This window comes from Chiloscyllium plagiosum, unplaced genomic scaffold (assembly GCF_037043375.1).
Source record: "Chiloscyllium plagiosum isolate Xiang-an unplaced genomic scaffold, Cpla_swu_hap1 HiC_scaffold_156, whole genome shotgun sequence".
Classification (NCBI taxonomy): Eukaryota; Metazoa; Chordata; class Chondrichthyes; order Orectolobiformes; family Hemiscylliidae; genus Chiloscyllium; species Chiloscyllium plagiosum.
Genome location: NW_028270295.1, coordinates 102,254 through 120,445, shown reverse-complemented (window position 1 = coordinate 120,445; position 18,192 = coordinate 102,254).

Sequence of the window (18,192 nt, the reverse complement as noted above, 5' to 3'; positions counted from 1 at the left end):
GTGTATCACTGTTATGACAGATTTTTTTCAAGAAGCGATTAAAAAGATTAATTAAGATAGAGTGGTGTACATTGTCGATATGGACTTCAGTAAGGCGCTGAATTACATTGTGCGTGGTCATCTGTTTAACAAGGTTGGTTCATTTGGATGCAAAACTAGTTCAAAGGTAGGAGGCAGAGGGTGGTGGTAGAGAATTGCAATATCCTGGAAAAGGTTTGCATTGCTCCCATGTTGTGCAGATAGGCCTGTTTATGGAATATACCTCTAGCACAGCCTCCACAGCTCTCCTTCCCAGCCGCTACCTTACCACAGTTTATAGTGTCTGGGCTGGTTCTCCGAAGCAGATTCAGGATTTGAGGCAATGGACCATTCCAGCATATCTGGAAATGTCTTTATTCTTTGTTGCATTCTTGTGAATTGACCAACTGTTGTCTCATTTATCCAATTATTCCAATCCCTCCATCTCCTTATTCATATTTTCAGCAAGTTATCAGTTAATTAATGATTTGTTATTTTTTTCTGTACCTTTCCCTGGCCTTAGTTTTTGACTCCGTCCTGTATCGATTTCTGGCATTGTGAAGCTCAGAAACAGTGAAAAGGTGTGTTTCAGGCTGTTGTTCTCTTCCCGATGTGTCCCATGTGGTTCTCCATGGACGGGTGTTCCAGCAGCTTTGACTCGCGTGTTTGAAACTTGATATGAGCCTGGTCACGGAACACCTGTTTGTATCTCTCAGTTGATCGTGCAGTCAGTAACACGAGGAAAATTCTGGAGAATAAAGAAACAGGTATCTAACTTGGAGCGGAGGGGCTTCTGATTGACTCCTGTTATTGAAAAGCTAGTGGGGTGGCTGGGGATGGTTTGCTGGAGGTTGTGCTATGAGCTGCGTCAGACATTCAGGGAAACCTTAGGATTTGCTGACCCAACTCTGGGTGGAGCATGGGGACTGTAGTTACTGCATCTGGGTGTGCAACATGAACAACAAATGGAGCAGAGGCTGAACAGAAGTGAAGGTCTGGAACCACGCAGTGAGTGTGAGGGGAGAAAGGGATTTGCTGTATCTGTCTGTGTTTTCGCCTGGACAAGCACATACTCTCACTCTCCCCGTTACATACACTGATGCACACTCTCCCTATCTGCTCCACACACACTCTCCCTCTCCCTCTCTCACATGCACACACGTGCACTCCATTCTGTCACATGCAAGCACTCTCTCCCTCCCCCACCCACACACACACACTCTTCCTCACTCTCTCTCACGTACATAGAGTGCCTCTCTCCCCGCTTCACACAAACACACCCCTCTCTCCTACATACGCACACACACATGTATGCACATATTAATCTGCGGGGTGAATTTGCATTTGTCATTTGTATTTGCAGATGCATTTTATTTTATTCCAAAAACATAGAATTTGTAGATAGTCAGTCAATGTGATATTTTACAAACTCCTACTTTGTAAATAAAACCAGTCTGACTCCAGATCAAGTCACAGACAGCGTCCAAACAAGGTCTCACGCTTAGAATACATTCTCTGACCGCAAGTGTTACTTCATTTACTTGAAGGTATTTTCAGGAGTGACTTGAAATAAATTCTGCTATTTGCATATTAATTAATCAAATTTGAATCTCTATTCTAACTGATTAAGTATTTAAGAGCCATCTTAGGTGTGTACAATTCATGTACATAAGTTGTACAACCCTTTGATCTTCTCTTATAACTTATGTGTTTAAGGACTTCCTCTCTCTTACACCTGATAAAGGAGCAGCGCAAGGAAACCTTGTGTTTCCAAATAAACCCATTGGACTCTAACCTGGTGTCGTTTGATTTTTGACCTTGTCCAAACCAGTCCAAAAGCAGCGACTCCATATCATGGTTTTTACTGGTCAGCTAATCCTCTCCCCTGGCAAGTAAATTGTTCCTAACCCCATGTGGCCTTGTCTTCCATATTAATATTTTGCCAGGCTCGTTATGCTCTAATGTCTGGAAGTCCAGATATAATACATCTATAGGATCCCCATTATCCAACTAGCTTTTTATGTTTTATTTAATGAAAGTTACTCAAATCATTCAAGCATGATTTCTCCTGTGTATAACTATGTCGACTCTGCTGGATTGTGTTTTGATTTTGGAAATCTCCTGTTATTAATTCCTTCATAACAGTTTCTAAAAATTTGTCTTCAATCCCAATAGTTTTCTCACTACGTTTCATTCCCCAGTGAAGCGGATTATTCGCAGTCCTTCCCTTTCGATAACCTCTATGTTCACTTTCACAATTCCTGTGTAACAGGCATAAGGCTGTAAAAGATCTGCTCGAATTGCTGTGTAAGAGGCATGAGTGGCTGATTGGACTCATTCTGTTTCTGCTTTACACACCCGCTTTGATGAATGTCCTCCTGTTGTTTCGACATTATTGTCTAAATGGACTTGCATGCCCTGCTCCTGTTTCTGATCAAGCCGCTCAAGTTCTCAATGTCCACCTCCTGTTGATCAATGACAGGTTTAGGGTCTTATGGAATCTTCCTGGTCAAATGTCACTTTTCAAGGGCTGAAATATTTAGGAAAGTTGTGTTGCCCACACTGGTTGGCTCAGTGGTTAGCACTGCTGCCTCACTGTACCAGAGATCTCAGTTCAATTTCAGTCTCCAGTTTCCTCCCACTGCTCCCAAGATGCGCAAGTTAGGTGGATTGGCCAAGCTAAATTACCCATAATGTCCGGGGATGTGGAGGCTAGGGGCATCAGTCTTGGAAAACGCCAGATTATAAAGACTGGGTGGGGATAGGATGGGATAGTCTTCGGAGATTCAGTGTGGAGTCGATGGGCCAAATGGCCTGCTTCCACACTGCAGGAATTTTATGATTAACACCTTTGTTGCAGAAATCAGTTGTGGGAACAATCTTTGATTTTAATTCAATTATCCTTTCCTCAGTGAGGAGATTACATCTGTGTGCACTACTCCAGATGTGATCTCACTAAGACACTGTACAGCAGCAGCAACACTTTACCAGCCTGCTGTAAGATTCCCACAAAGGTTAGAGCAGTCTCAGCTCTCTGAGAATTACACAGCATTGTTGAAAGGTCGTTGTCCTCTCTACTCCACCAGCATAACGGCAGATCTGGTGATAACGTCACAATGACACTTGAGAAGAACAGGTAAGGTGTGGCAAGATGATATCAATGTTAAGATATGCCTCATCAAACATCTCACCTGAATCTTCCAAGAACCTCGCCAGAGCCCATGTCACGCAGATTCCACAGAATCTGGTGCGGGGAGCTCAGAAACAGCAAAGAGAAGCAAACATTTATTATAGTTATATATCAAAGTCAAAATTGTGGTGAAAATGTTGTGTAGGGTCCAAAACCGGAAATTAGATATATAACTTTGTGGGTACGGCAGTAATAATGGGCAGCTTCAAATTGCATCTAAAGAGTGTTAACCCAAGGGAATGTTAATGCTGGGAAAATGGATTTCAAAAGAGTCTATGAGATGGGTTGCTTTAACGATATATTGTACACTGAGCTAGAGATCAGGTTGTTCTGGAATTGATGATGCGTGATCAGAACAGCTAATTGAAGACTTTGTTGTAAAAGAGATTTTTGGAATAGTGACCTTAATATTTTGAATTTAAGTGACATCTTAATAAAAAACAGTTTTTTTTCTTATATTAATGGTACATGCCTGAGTCATGCAAGCCATTAAGTTGCGAGGATAAAGTTGGCTTCAGTGAATTTGAAAAGTACATTAAAATGATTTAATGAAAGACAGGCAATGTATTTTATTTATACAAACACTGTAAGGTCTGTAAGGACATTCTCGAGATTAATGCTTCAGATGGCAAGATTGTCTGATCAGGGAACACTGTCTGTGTCCCAGAGAGGTTCAGAGAATGAGAGGTGATCGAAATTAAACTTAAAAAAACTCGCACAAAGTGGAGTGACGAACATGGGCATTGACAAGGGAGAGCAATATTAGCGAGAATCCCAAGATATTCCACAAGGACATCAGCAGTGTAGAATAACCAGGGAATAGTTAGGGCCCATTATACACCGAGGGAGCAATCTGTGTTTGAAGCTGGAGAAGATTGCTAGATTGTGACATGATAGCTTCACATCTTTTAATTGGGAAAAGAAGGAGACAGGTACATATTTCAAGAAGACTGGACTGGGAAGCTCTAGAGCAGATTGATATAAGATATGAGCAGGAAATGATTGTTTTGGCTGGTATAAAATTTGACGAGTCGCCAGGTCTGGAAGAGTTGTATCATAGCTGCAATGGGAGACAAGGGAGGAAATGCCCTGACTCAAATGTTTAAGTAGAACCTAGTAACAGGGGAATTGGCAGAGTAATAGAGAGCACCCTTTACAGGAAAGGTTGGTGCAGGTAGACCAGGAAACTATAGATCAGTGAGTATCAGATCAGTGTCAGGGAAACTATTGGGCAAACAGGGAAGGAGACAATTGATCTTCACTGAGAGAGGTAATGTTTGATCAGAGATCGGCAGCATGAAGTTATGAGAGGGTGGTTATGCCGAACAAATTTTTAATTTTTTTTCCAGGAGGTCATTTTTCTGATTTCTTTTTGAGCAACACCTTTGACAAAGCCTAACGTGCAAAACTGATAAAGAAAGTACAATATCATGGTATCAAGGGTAAGTAGACAAATGATATTCAAATTGTCTTAGAGGCAGGAGAAAGAGGGTGGTGGGAGAAGGATGTTTGTGTGACTGGAGACCAGTGACCACTGATGTAGCCCAGGAATCAATGCTGTAATCCTTATTATTTATGTTATTCATAAATGATGCAGATGTGAATGTGGAGACAGTGGGGTGTGTGTGATAAATCAGTGTATCTTTCACACAATGATTGGCCGGGTAGTTGGCAGTGAGGTGGAAGGCCTTATGTTACAGGAAGATAGCGATGGAATGGTCAGGTGAGCAGATCAATAGCAGATGGAATGCAACCCTGATAAATATGAGGTGATGCGTTTTGGGAGAAGGAATCAGACAGGGGAGTACTCAATGAATGTCAGCCCACGAGGAAGCTCAGAGTGTGCTTCTCCACACATCCCTGAATGTGACTGGACAGGGTAATAGTTGAGTTAAGAAGGCATTGGGAATAGTAAATAGACTTTACTCATCGGAACATCAATTATGAGAGCTATACAGGACTTTAGTTCGGCCAAGGTAGAATACTGTTTGGAGTTCTGGGAGCCACATTACAGGGAGGATGTGGTTCCACTGGACGGGGTGCAGAGGAGAGTCACAAGTATGTTTCCTAGGTTGGAGCATGTCACCTCTGGAGAGAAGCTGGAAAAGCTTGGTTTGTTTACTTTGGAGCAGAGAAGACTGAGGGGTGTGTGATTCAGAAGGATAAGATTACGAGGGACATGGACAGAGTGGATAGACAGCAGCTGTTCCTTTTAATCAAAAGGGCAAAACCAGGGAAACACACTTTTCAAGTGAAGGGTCTCAGGATTTGAGGATCGTTTTTCATCCAGAGGGTGTTGGGTTCTGGAATATACTTCCTGAGAGGGGAGCTGTTATGATAACCACATAACAGCTAAATAGTACTTGGACGAGCTCTTGAAGTTACATAACATTCCCAGCTACAGGCCTCATGTAGAGAGCGTGGGATGAGTGTAGACCATGTTATATGTCTGACGGTATAAAGACTATGCTCCTCTGATTGTATGGTGTGGACTTGAATTGATGGGTTCTGAAGAGAATATTAACAAGAATTTTAAGGGTGAACTGTCAATGGAAAAGTTTAGAGAAAACAAGTACAGCTTCGGTACAGCCTGAACCCAGAGGAAAGAGAATACAGAACAGGGCAATAGTGGAACTATGAAGCAAATACTTCATTTCTGTCTTCACAGAAGGAAACAAACCAAATAAATCAAATCTTGCCAGGAAGACTGGAAAGCGTAAGTCTCGAGAGAAAAAGAATGAAATTAGAAATGAATGCTTTGGGAGAAATTATTGGGACTGAAAGTATGTTTGAATTTAGAATACAGATGGAAGGTGAGAAGATAAAGTACAAGACCAGGGTCCTGAGCTGAAACAGATTAGACACCAATAGGATGAGGGAGGAGAGGCTAAGGTTGGCTGGAAGCAAAGACTTTAACGTGGAACCATTGATGAACAGTAGTTGGCTTTCAAAGCAGTTTTGTTTTGCAAATGGGCAGAAACAGCATATAACAGTGAAATGGAAGGACTGTAGGAAAAGCGATCTGCCATGGATGTCTCATGAAATGCAGGAGGCTATCAAAATAAATAAATGTAATAAATAATGGCAAAGACCAGTGGGAAACTAGACGTTTGGGAAAGTTATAAAGGTTAAAAGAAAGCAACAAAAAAAAACCTGTCAAGAAACATAAAAGTACGTGTATCTGTGAGTTGCCAGAGGATGTCGTGGAGGCTGGTACAATTGAAACATTGAAGAGGCATTTGGATGGGTATATGAATAGGAAGGGTTTGGAGGGATATGGGCCCGGGTGCTGGCAGTTGGGACTAGATTGGGTTGGGATATCTGGTCGGCATGAACTGGTTGGATCGAAGGATCTGTTTCAATGCTGTACATCTCTATGACTCTATGCCTCTATAAGATAGATAGATTACGAGAGCAAACTACCTCATAATGTAGAGACAGATATGAAAAGATTCTAAAAATAAATAAAGTGAAAAGAATGGCTAAGGTAAAAATTGGTCCTTTAGAGGGCGAGAAGGGTTATTTAGTGAGGAAGTGGCCGAGGAATTGAATCGATATTTAATTGGTCTCACAGTGAAGGACACTAATAAGATGCCAGAATTGTCAAAGAGAGGAAGACCGGTGAGTATCTGGAAACAGCCATTCCCATGACAGAGGTAGTGTTGGGCAAGTTCATGGATCTAAAGTTAGATAAGTCGCGTGGCCCTGATGGAATGCATCCCAGAGTGCTAACAGAGGTGGTCGAAGAAATAGCAAATACATTTGTTTTCTAAATTCACTGGACTCTGGTACAGTTCCAGCAAGGTAGAAAACAGGAAATCAGACGCCACTATTTAGAAAGGGTAGAAAAAAGTGGTAATTACAGACCAGTTAGCCTAACAAGTATATTGGGGAAAATACTTAAAGCTGTAATCAAGGAAAAAATAGAAATGCATCTAGATAGAAATTGTCCCATTTGACAGGCACAGCATCAGTTCATGAAAGGAAGGTCATAATTAACCAATTTACTGGAAAGCTATGAAGACATTATGACCAAGGGGACCCAGTAGAATTGGTGTAAGGAGATTTTAAAAAGTCACTCGATACAGAGCCGCCATAAAAGCTGCTGCATAAGGTAAAGATGTGTGGCATTACGGGTACTATATTCACATGGGTAGAGGATTGGTTAACTAACAGGAAGCAGAGATTGGGAATAAATGAGTGAGTTTCTGGTTGCTGATCAGTGACTAATTCTGTGTCTCTGGAACCGCAATTATTTACAGCTGAGACGGACGATTTGGAGTTGGTGACCATGTGTAATATCTCAAAGATTGTAGATGATCCGGAAATGAGTGGCAGAGCAAATGTGCAGAGGACTGATAAACTTTACAAAGCGACAAAAATAGTTAATTGTGAGTGGGCAAAGGTCCGGCAGAAGGAGTGCAATTATACTAAATGTGATTTCATCCATTTTGGTGGGAATAACAGTAAAAGAAAAGCCATCAATTGAATGGTAAAAATGCAGCATGCGTCTGTGCAGAGGGAGCTGGGTGTCCTTGTGCATGAATCGCAGAGGTTGTTCTGCAGGTGCAGCAGGTAATTAACAAGGCAAATGGAATTGTGTTCTTCATTGAAAATAGGATTGAGTTTAAACACAGGAACGTTATGTTCTGCTGTACAGGGTGCTGGGAGGTCACACCTGTAACACTGTGTGCAGATTTGGTCTCCCTACTTGAGAAAGTATGTCATGGCACTGCAGTGGATGCAGAGGAGTTCGCTAGGTTGGTGCCAGAGTTGAGGAAGTTGGCTTATGAGGAGAGACTAAGTAGACTATAATTATATGTTGATTGGAATTTTAAGGAATGAGGGATAATCTGGTAGAAACAGGTATAACTATGAGAGGAATAGATAAGAAAAAAATAGAGAGGATGTTTCCAGTAGAAGATGAGAATAGGACAAGAGGACAAAATCTCAAAATTATTTAGAGCAGATTTAGGACTGAATTAAGAAGGAACTTCTTGACCAAGAAGGTTGTGAATCTGTGGAATTCCGGCCCACTGAAATAGTTGAAGCTTTATCATTGAATGCCTTTCAATGTCAGATAATTTTTTTTGCAGTAAAGGAACAAAGGGATATGGTGAATGTGCGGGTAAGTGGAGCTGAGGCTATGGAATGATCAGCCATGATCTTATTGATGCTCGTAGTTCTTATGTAATGGTTCAACATGAAATGGAAATCATATTTAAGAAACTGACTGGTTGATACATACGGAGAAGCAATGGATGCAATGCATTTGGATTTTCAGAAGGATCTTGGTAAAGACGCTGGCAAATGTTACAGTATTCGTGTTAAAATATGAAAATGGTTTTAGAATAGGAGAGCTAGCAGGAAACAATTAACAGGAATAAAACATTGTGTTTTGAAGTACAAGGATGATTGAGTGTCGCAGGGATTGAGTCTTGGGCCCCAGCGATTCCCAATGCTTGTCAAACGTTTAGTTCAGGTACTCCAATTCAATATTTCACAACCTGCCGACAGCACTAAACGAGGTTGGAAAGTAAGTGGGTGAGGAGGATGTACAAAAAATTCCAAGGTGGTTGAGACAAGTGGAGTGAATGGGCAAATGCATGGCACATGGAGGATAATGGGTTGGGTGTGACGGTAGGTACTTTTGTGGGTATAGTAGAACAGCAAACTATCATTTGAAAAGAGATTAGTTGAAACATGTTGATCTTTAAAGGGATTAATGTTCTTTCTTTGTTTCTTCTCTGCAGACCTCCAATGCAGAGCAGTGAGTTCTGAACCTAGAAGTCAGTACTGTGAATGGCATTGGCACGCGCCCACTGTACACAGACCCACCAAGTAGGTAGCTGTAACATCGAAAAAAAATTATATCTCCTTGTACACCAGTCACTGAAAGCAATATTGTAGGAGCAGTAAGCAGTTAGGAAGATAAATGATGTGTCAACCTTTATTTCAGGGAATTTTGAGTACAGGAGTAAGGGTATCTCACAGCAATTGTACAGGGCCTTGGTGAGATCCCATCTCAAACATTGTGCTGCATTGTGTGCAGTTTTGGTTTCCTTACTTAATAAAAGACAAACCTGACATTGAGGAATTACAGTGAAGGATGACCAGACTGATCTCTAGGATGACAGGCTTGTTTTGGTAGCAGAGTTTTGGGTGATTGGACCTGTATTCTATGGGCTTAAGGAAAATGAGTGAAGATTTCTGTGACGTATATAAAACTCTGACAGGGCGAGACAGGTTGGAAGCAGGGATGGCAATTCTCCTGGCTGGGACGTCTAAAATAATGGACCAGAGTATTCGGCATGGGCAGATCACTCTGCATTGAGATAAGAATAAATGTCTGTACTCCGAACCTGGTGAACGTGGGGCTTTCTCTCCCACATAAGGGAAAACGTCCTGAGGATGCCAGGGCATTAAATATAAAAAGGATTTCCGGACACTAAATGGATCAGGAGACAGTTGGAGTACAGCTATCACATGCATTCAGATGTTAGGAAGGAGATCTCTGCAGTGTCAACAGGACTGTTGACAAACAGTCATATTTACAAATGAGAGGGACCGTATTGTTGAAGAGGAGTTTGTGAAACGGACTAGCTAGAAAAGATACTTGTTAGGAAGGAAGATGTGTTGGACATTTTGAACAACGTGAGGATCGATAAGTCCCCCGTCCTGACGGGATATATCCCAGGATTATGTGGGAAGCACGAGAGGAAATTGCAGAACCGTTGGCAATAATCATTTCGTCTTCACCGTCAACAAGGGTGGTACCAGGGGACTAGAGAGTGGCGAATGTTGTGCCCCTGTTCAAAACAGGGAATAGGGATAACCCCGGGAATTACAGGCCAGTTAGTCTTACTTCGGTGGTGGGCAAAGTAATGGAAAGGGTACTGAGGGATAGGATTTATGAGTATCTGGAAAGACACTGCTTGATTAGGGACAGCCGGCACGGATTTGTGAAGGGTAGGTCTTGCCTTACAAGTCTTATTGAATTCTTTGAGGACGTGAATAAGCATGTGGATGAGGGTAGAGCAGTGGATGTAGTATACATAGATTTTAGTAAGGCATTTGATAAGGTTCCCTATGGTTGGCTTATGCGGAAAGTCAGGAGGCATGGGATAGAGGGAAACCTGGCCAGTTGGATAGAAAACTGGCTAACCGGTCGAAGTCAGAGAGTGGTTGTAGATGGAAAATATTCAGCCTGGAGTCCAGTTACAAGTGGAGTTCAGCAGGGATCAGTTCTGGTCCTCTGCTGTTTGTAATTTTTATTAATGACTTGGAAGAGGGAGTCGAAGGCTGAGTCAGTAAATTTGCAGATGATACGAAGATTGGTGGAGTTGTGGTTAGTTAGGAGGGCTGTTGTCGGCTGCAAAGGGACTTAGATATGATGCAGAGCTGGGATGAGGAGTGGCACATAGAGTTCAACCCTGTCAAGTGTGAGGTTGTCCGTTTTGGAAAGACAAATAAGAATGTGGAATACAGGGTTAACGGTAGGGTTCTTAGTAAGGTGGAGGACCAGAGGGATCTTGGGGTCTATGTTCATAGATCTTTGAAAGTTGCCACTCAGGTGGATAGAGCTTGTAAGAGACCTATGGTGTATTAGCGTTCATTAGCAGAGGGATTGTATTCAAGAGTCGTGAAGTGATGTAGCAGCTGTACAGGACCTTGGTTAGGCCACATTTGGAGTGCTGTGTGCAGTTCCGGTCGCCTCTCTTTAGGAAAGATGTGGAAGTTTTGTAGAAAGTGCAGGGAAGATTTATCAGGATGTTGCCTGGAATGGAGAATAGGTCGTACGAGAATAGTTTGAGTGCTAGGCCTTTTCTCATTGGAACGGCGAAGGATGAAGGGTGACTTGATAAAGCTTTATAAGATGATCAGGGGAATAGATAGAGTAGACAGTCAGAAACCTTCTCCCTGCGTGAAACAGAGTGTTACAAGCGGACATAAATTTAAGGTGAAGGGTGGAAGGTATGGGGAGATGTCAGGGGTGGGTTCTTTACCCAGAGAGTGGTGGGGGCATGGAATTCGCTGCCTGTGGGAGTGGCAGAGTCAGAATCATTGGTGACCTTTAAGCGGCAATTGAATAGGTACATGGATGGGTGCTTAAGCTAGGACAAATGTTCGGCACAACATCGTGGCCGAAGGGCCTGTTCTGTTCTGTATTGTTTTATGTTCTATGACTGTGTTGCCCGTTCCCTTTTCCAATATCGAGTTTCCTGTCGATTTTATGCTTCCACACCTCGGAGTACTTTGATATATTTGTGTGCCTTGCTTGACCGTTTTCGAGATCATTGAAGAGTTTATCACATGTCTGTGTATCTGGAGTCACTTTTGTGCGTCTCTGTCTCTCGCTGCATCTGGATGTGTGTGCGTGTGTCTGTGTGGGAGTGAGATTTCTGTCAGTATGTGTGTTTGTGTCTGTGTGCTGCTGTATGTGTGTCTGCGTGTGTGTCTGTTTCTGTGAGTGTGTATGCATCTGTATATGTATCTGTGTTTGACTGCGTGTGTGTGTCTACATCTGTGTGTGCCTACTCCTGTGAGTGTGTGTCTGTGTCTGACACTGTGTATGTGTGTGTATGTCTGCATCTGTAGTTGCCTGTTTCTGTGAGTGTGTGTGTGTGTGTGTGTCAGTGTGTGTGTGCGTGTCAGTATATGTGTCTGTATGTGTTTGTGTGTGTGTGCTTGTATGTCTGTGTGTGGGGGGGGTCTGCCTGTGTGTGTCTGTGTGTCTGTATGTGCGTGTGTCAGTGTCTGTGTATGTGTATGCATGCGTCTGTGTCTGTGTGTGTTGATGGTGCTGTGAGCTGATGCCCTCCCTCTGTCCCTCCCAAACTGAGTCCCTGATGATTTTTACCCTCCACCCCCACTTGTACAGTGGTGTGGGGAGGCCAGCAGAAACTGGCAGGAGCAGAAAGCTCAGCAGTTCTGACAGCATCTGTGGACAGAAATGAAAGGTCCCTTCCTCAGATCTCATGTCGGGGCTTGAAGCACTTTAAGCACCACAGAGACTGCAGACTCGCCTCACACTGATACACACAGATAAGCACACACTAATACCGAGACATAGAGATACTCACTAATGCACAGAAACGAATATAGACATGGACTGTCTGTCAGTATTTCTCTTGCTCCACGGTGAACTTGTCAATATTTCAATTATTCTGTCTGGTGTGTGTCAATATTTAAGTCTGTACTTCGGGAGTGTGTTAATATTGTACTTGCTCACAATAGTGAGTGAGTCAGTACTTCTGTATGGAGTGTGACTGTATGACAATTTCAATGTTCGCAAATACCAAACCTGGAAGAATTATAAAGTGTGTGCGGACAGTGTGGAACTCTAACAGTACAGTGACACATGGGTGTAGTTTTCAGTTTTATGGCAGATCAGGATCAATTTAGAGCAGTGTGAGGTGATGCACCTTGGTAGGAATAACTCGGAAAGTCAATATAAAAAATTCTGGACCATTATAAAGGGGTGTAGGAGCAGAGGGTGAATATGTGCACATCTTACTGACGATGTCAGGACAAGTGAGGAGAGCACGAAATATCACAGATTGGTTTCAGTATCTGAGCTGTTCACAGGAGGAGGTGTAGGAGGGAGCCTCAGTGCTCCCTTCCTGGGAGGTGGTGGCGGCGGTGTGTTTTGACTCACCCTCCTGTCCACTGAGACTATGGGGATTCCATTTGCACCAGCTCGACACGAAAGGGAGATGGCATCAGGGCCACGGCTTCTATGTTGTGCCGGGGCGAAACGGAACTGCCAGTGGGTTTAAAGTGAGAATTGTCCTTCACTGAACATTGCTCTTTACTCAGTCGGTTGGACGTGGATGTTTCACACGAGTGTGGAGTCACCACACGAGGCGTCCCGGGCCTCTCTCGGCTCATACCATGGTCCTCCCCACATGGGGTGGGTAAGGTTCGGATATCGGGAACTCCACCACCCAGCTTGGCCCTTTCTGTCCTATTCGAGGCTGTTTCTCCTGGAATGGGAGCGAGTGAGGAAGGGAGGGAGGGAATGGGTGGCCTTGCTGATGGTCTGGTACAGGTGGGGTGGTGTCCAAAGTGGAGACGGTCGACAGTGTTTTATCCATGCAGTGTTATTTGTGTTGGAGGTAAAGTGGAGCGAGAGAGAGAGAGAGAGAGAAAGAGAGAGAGAGATACTGCATGCAGTAGTGAGAGTGGTGGAGCATGAGCCTTGTTCGGGGGTAGGCGCAAATAATAGATATACAGTGGATTTGCGGGAGCAGAGAGAATATGGTGATCCTTATCCTGATTGTTGTGGTTCTGTTTGCCGAACTGGGAATTTGTGTTGTTCCTGATAGAGCGGGGAAGGTTACTGATGCTTGTTCTTTATTGCTGGACATTTCTTCAGATTGCAGATACTGCACTGAGCTGGGTGGTGAGCTCAGACCATGCTCGCACCAATATCCTGTTCACCCATCATTCCTGGGAACATTGGCTCATGGTGCAAGATACGGTAGAAATTTCTTCATTTCAGCATTCTGGAACCATGCACACATCCTTCCATGACACTGTCTCTCAATCTCGCTCACTTTGTCTATTCCCCAAACCTCTCCCATTTGTTGATACTTTAACTGATTTCCCCGCCATCTCTCCTGGCAGTGATGCTCACACCCACAGCACCCCCTTGTCAGGGCACAAAGGAGATATGGAGCTGTAATTGGATTGGAGCTGCACATCCTGTCACTTTCAGCATGGGCTGCAAGTTTCCCCTCACTGGGCCGTGGTCTCACACAGTTTTACTGAGCAATGTACTAGGGTGATGGACACAATTCCACACCTTGGTCACATAGCTTATCTGGGTTTATAGATCAATGCACTGCTATAATGTGCACAGTGTTCCCCTCTGGACTGATTGCAGGGTGGTGTTCAGCAGTACACTAGACTGGTCTGCGCAGTGTTTCATGCTGAACTGATATCTCCTCTGGGTTTATTGTGTCTGGTCTGGTTCTGTGATGTAGATTGAGAATGTGATATAACTGATCCTTTCAGTTGATATGGCAATGCCTTTATTTTTGTTCTCAATCATGTGATTGGACCCTCCAAATCCTGACTCCGCCAGCCAGTCCCATTCTTCAGTCTAACTCCATAGTTCAGCAACGTGTTGTCCCGTGAGTAATTGTCCAGTTTCAATGGAATAAATATTCTGTCTATTTTCCTGGCCTTGGCCTAGCTCATCCTGGAGCATCAGAATTCACTGCAATAAACCTCAGTAAGGTCACTCCTCAGAACCAACGCTCCAGGGAACATAGCCCCAAGCCATTCATACTCTCCATGTGGCTCAACATCACTCGCCACCACCACCCCGCACAACACTTTCAATAAACTTGGAAATCTTTTCTGCATGCTTTCAAGTTTAACCACATCTTTCCTGCAGCAGTGTGAACAGAATTAAAGGCAGTATCTCAGAAGTGACTACAACTAGCGAAAGTGAGTATTGCAGATGCGAGAGATTCGAGTCGAGGGTGTGAAAACTTCGAAGATTCCAGCTCCTCGAATGCTGCCTGACCCGCTGTGTTTTTCCTGCATCACACTTTGAACCCAGTATATATCCCAGATGGCCTCCTTCTTCAAAGACAGCAATTTACCCTTCCGCGTAGTCAACGATGCCATCCAGTGCATCTCCTCCACTTCCCACACCTCCGACTTCGAATCCCACCATTCCAGACTCAACAGGAAACGAACACCATGTCCCTTACCTTACATCCCACCAAACGTCCAGATACAACGCAGTATCCTCCCCCATTTGCGCCACATACAAACAGACCCTACTACCATGGACATATTTCCCTTCCCACCCTGATCTGTATTCCATAAAGAACATTCCCAGCGTGACTCCTTTGTCAGGTACACACCACCCAGCAACCCAGCCTTCACTCCTGGCACCTTCCACTGCCACCACATGAATTGGAAAACCAGAACCCTAACCTTTGTCCGAGACCCCAAAGGATCCATCCACATCCTTCAAAGTTTTACCTGCACTTAAAAAGTCACCTACAGTATCAGTTGCTCCTGTTGTCTCCTCGACATTGGGAAGACAGGATGCCAATGTGTGGAGCACTTCAGAGAATACCTCTGGGACACCGGCACCAACAAACCCCACCACCCCGTGGCTGAACACTTTAACTACTCCCCCCCCAATCCGCCATAGACATTCAGGTCCTGGGCATCCTCCACCGCCAAACCTTAACCATCCAATGCCTGGAGGAAGAAATACTGATCTTCTGCCTTGGGACCCTGCAGCCACATGGGGTCAATGTGGATTTCACCAGTTTCCTCATTTTCCCTCCCACCTCCTTATCCCAGATCCAACCTAACAATTCAGCACCGCCCCCTGACCTGCCCTACCTGTACATCTTCCTTCTCCCCATCCACTCCACCTTCCTCTCCGACATTTTACCTCCTACCCCAACGTCATCGACCTATCACATTCTCAGCTACCTTCCCCCAGCACCATCGCCTTCCCATTTATTTCTCAGAACCATTGGGCCACAAACGTAATTCCTGATGAAAAGCTTACACAAGAAATGTCGATGCTCCTCCGATGCTGCTTGACAGCCTGTGCTTTTCCAGCACCATATTCTCGACTCTGATCTCCAACATCTGCAATCCTAATTTTGTCCCTTGAGTTAATGCATCCAGTAATTTCCCCACCAGACATCTTAGTTAGCTTGTCTGTTAATTTACCCCTGTCCCTTTCTCCTTTGTAAACAGAGTGGGACATATACAGCCTCACAGTGCTCTGGCAATACTCACACATACAATGAAAACGTTTTTATAAATTGCAAGATTTATAGGCCATTCATCAGTACCCTAATCCATTCCATTCAGATTGAATAAATATTCCCTTTTATTGTAATGCGAAATGTTATGTAAAGAAAGGGTTAACTGAACGTGTTTGTTTCGTCACTTTGATTAATGTCAGTCACCAAGTTTTGTAATTATCCCAGTGGAGAGTTTCCATCTTTTAATGATCAATGGGCTCCATTCATTGTGTTATGCCAGAATATGAGCGGAAACATCACCGACAGCACTAACAGGGATCAGCAACTGCAGAGAGAAGGGGAGGAGAGATAATTATCTGAGGACGTTAGACTTGAATGTTACAACTATAGATCAGAATCTGAGAACATTAGACTGGAATGTTCCAACAATGGATCAGAATCTGAGAACATTGGACTGGAACGTTACAACAATGGACAGGAGTTTATCCTTTTATGTTTGGTTGCTTTCTACATATTATGATAGGTTGTCATTGCATTCGCAGATTTATTATGCTCTTCGCATTATTCAATATTTTTATTATCCATTCCTGTCTATCGTTGGTGTTCCTGGTAAGTCTCACTGTCCAGATATGTTTTCCTTTAAACTCGTCACAACTGCATTACTGTTCTTTCTTATAATCTTCACTTCTTTTCACTATTATTGTTCATGTGAGACTCTGAATCCAGATATTCACTCTGCAGATCACATCTAACGGCATCAGTGAACTTGTTCAAATACGTTCTCCCTCCTTGCTTCTGGCAGTGTTACTCATGGGTCTCTCTGTTGACCTACTAACTTTCAGATGTGAACCATTGTCTCACTGTCCTTGTTAATTAAATATTGGTAGCGTGGAGGTCATTGTCCTCTATTATGTTTACAAACTCCGTTTCCTTCCTGGGACTCCATCTCATCCCTGGCCAATATTTTTATTCATTTATTTCTGTGACTTGGGTGTCACTGGCTGTCCAGCATTGATAGCCTCCCTCTATTTGCCCTTGAGAAGGTAAAGGTGAGCTACCTTCTTGAATCGCTGGAGTCCACTTGCGGTCGCTTGACCCATAATGCTAGTAGGGAGGGAATTCCAGGATTTTGACCCAACGACTGTGAAGAAACAACGGTATATTTCCAAGTCAGGGTAGTTAGTGGCTTAGAAGCGAACCTGTAGGTGGTGTTTAAACTAGACGATTCACAACATTGGTCATCCCTTTAGCCATGAGCTGATTCCTGACATCATGCCCTGACCATTATTAATTTTAACTATTCACTGTTCCAGAATGTAATTCACTGGCTTAACCCATCTGCTGTTTAAACCTTGAGCTGTGTAACACAGATTTAATGATGACAACAATCTGCTGTTGACACTCTCGGTTTGAAATTTGCAGAAAAAAATCTGATTCAAACTCAGACCAAATTTCTATCCATCTGACATTCCTGAGAACGATGATCTATATGGCTATTGTGTCTGGCAAACCTTTTATTTTACTATTCTCAAGTACTTTTACTCATCTGCCCATGAAACTTCCCTCAGTCCCTCCTTGAGGATTATCCAAATCCCTGCCAGTCGTTCATTTTTAACCTGGTTTCCTTTAAGTATAGTTTTCAATACTCCTCATGCTGGACAGATAATCCAGTATACTGAGCAATGCAGTTGCATAGTCTGCACAGCTCTGCATGTTGGCCTGTCATCTTGTCACAGCGTATGTAGTTTGAAGTGTTCCGTGAAACCGATTCAGAATTTGAGTAAACAATCCATTTCAGTTGATCCGAAAATACCTTTATTCAATAATCTCGTTCTTGTAATTTTGTTCTCTAAGTGATCATTTCTCCAGTTAGTTCCACTACCCAGTCTTTTTCTCCATAGTTCCACAACACGCTCTCAGTTAGTTAATTGTCTGTTTCTGGCTTTAATGTGAATCTATCTATCCCCCTGTATCTTTCCCTAGCCTTGGGCTTTGACTCTCTAGTGTGTTGAGTGCTAGCATTGTGAAGCTCAGAAGCAATGAAATGGTGTGGGTCAGGCTGTTGTTCACTTCCCAGTGCGTGCCATGTAGTGTTCCACGGATGGAAGGTGCGAGGTGGGAAAGAGTAGGTAGTGTGTGTCAGCCTGTTATTCACTTCCATGTGGTGTTCCATATTGAAAAGGGGTGTATGTGTGTATCGGTCGGTTGTTCACTTTCCAGTATGTCCCAGGT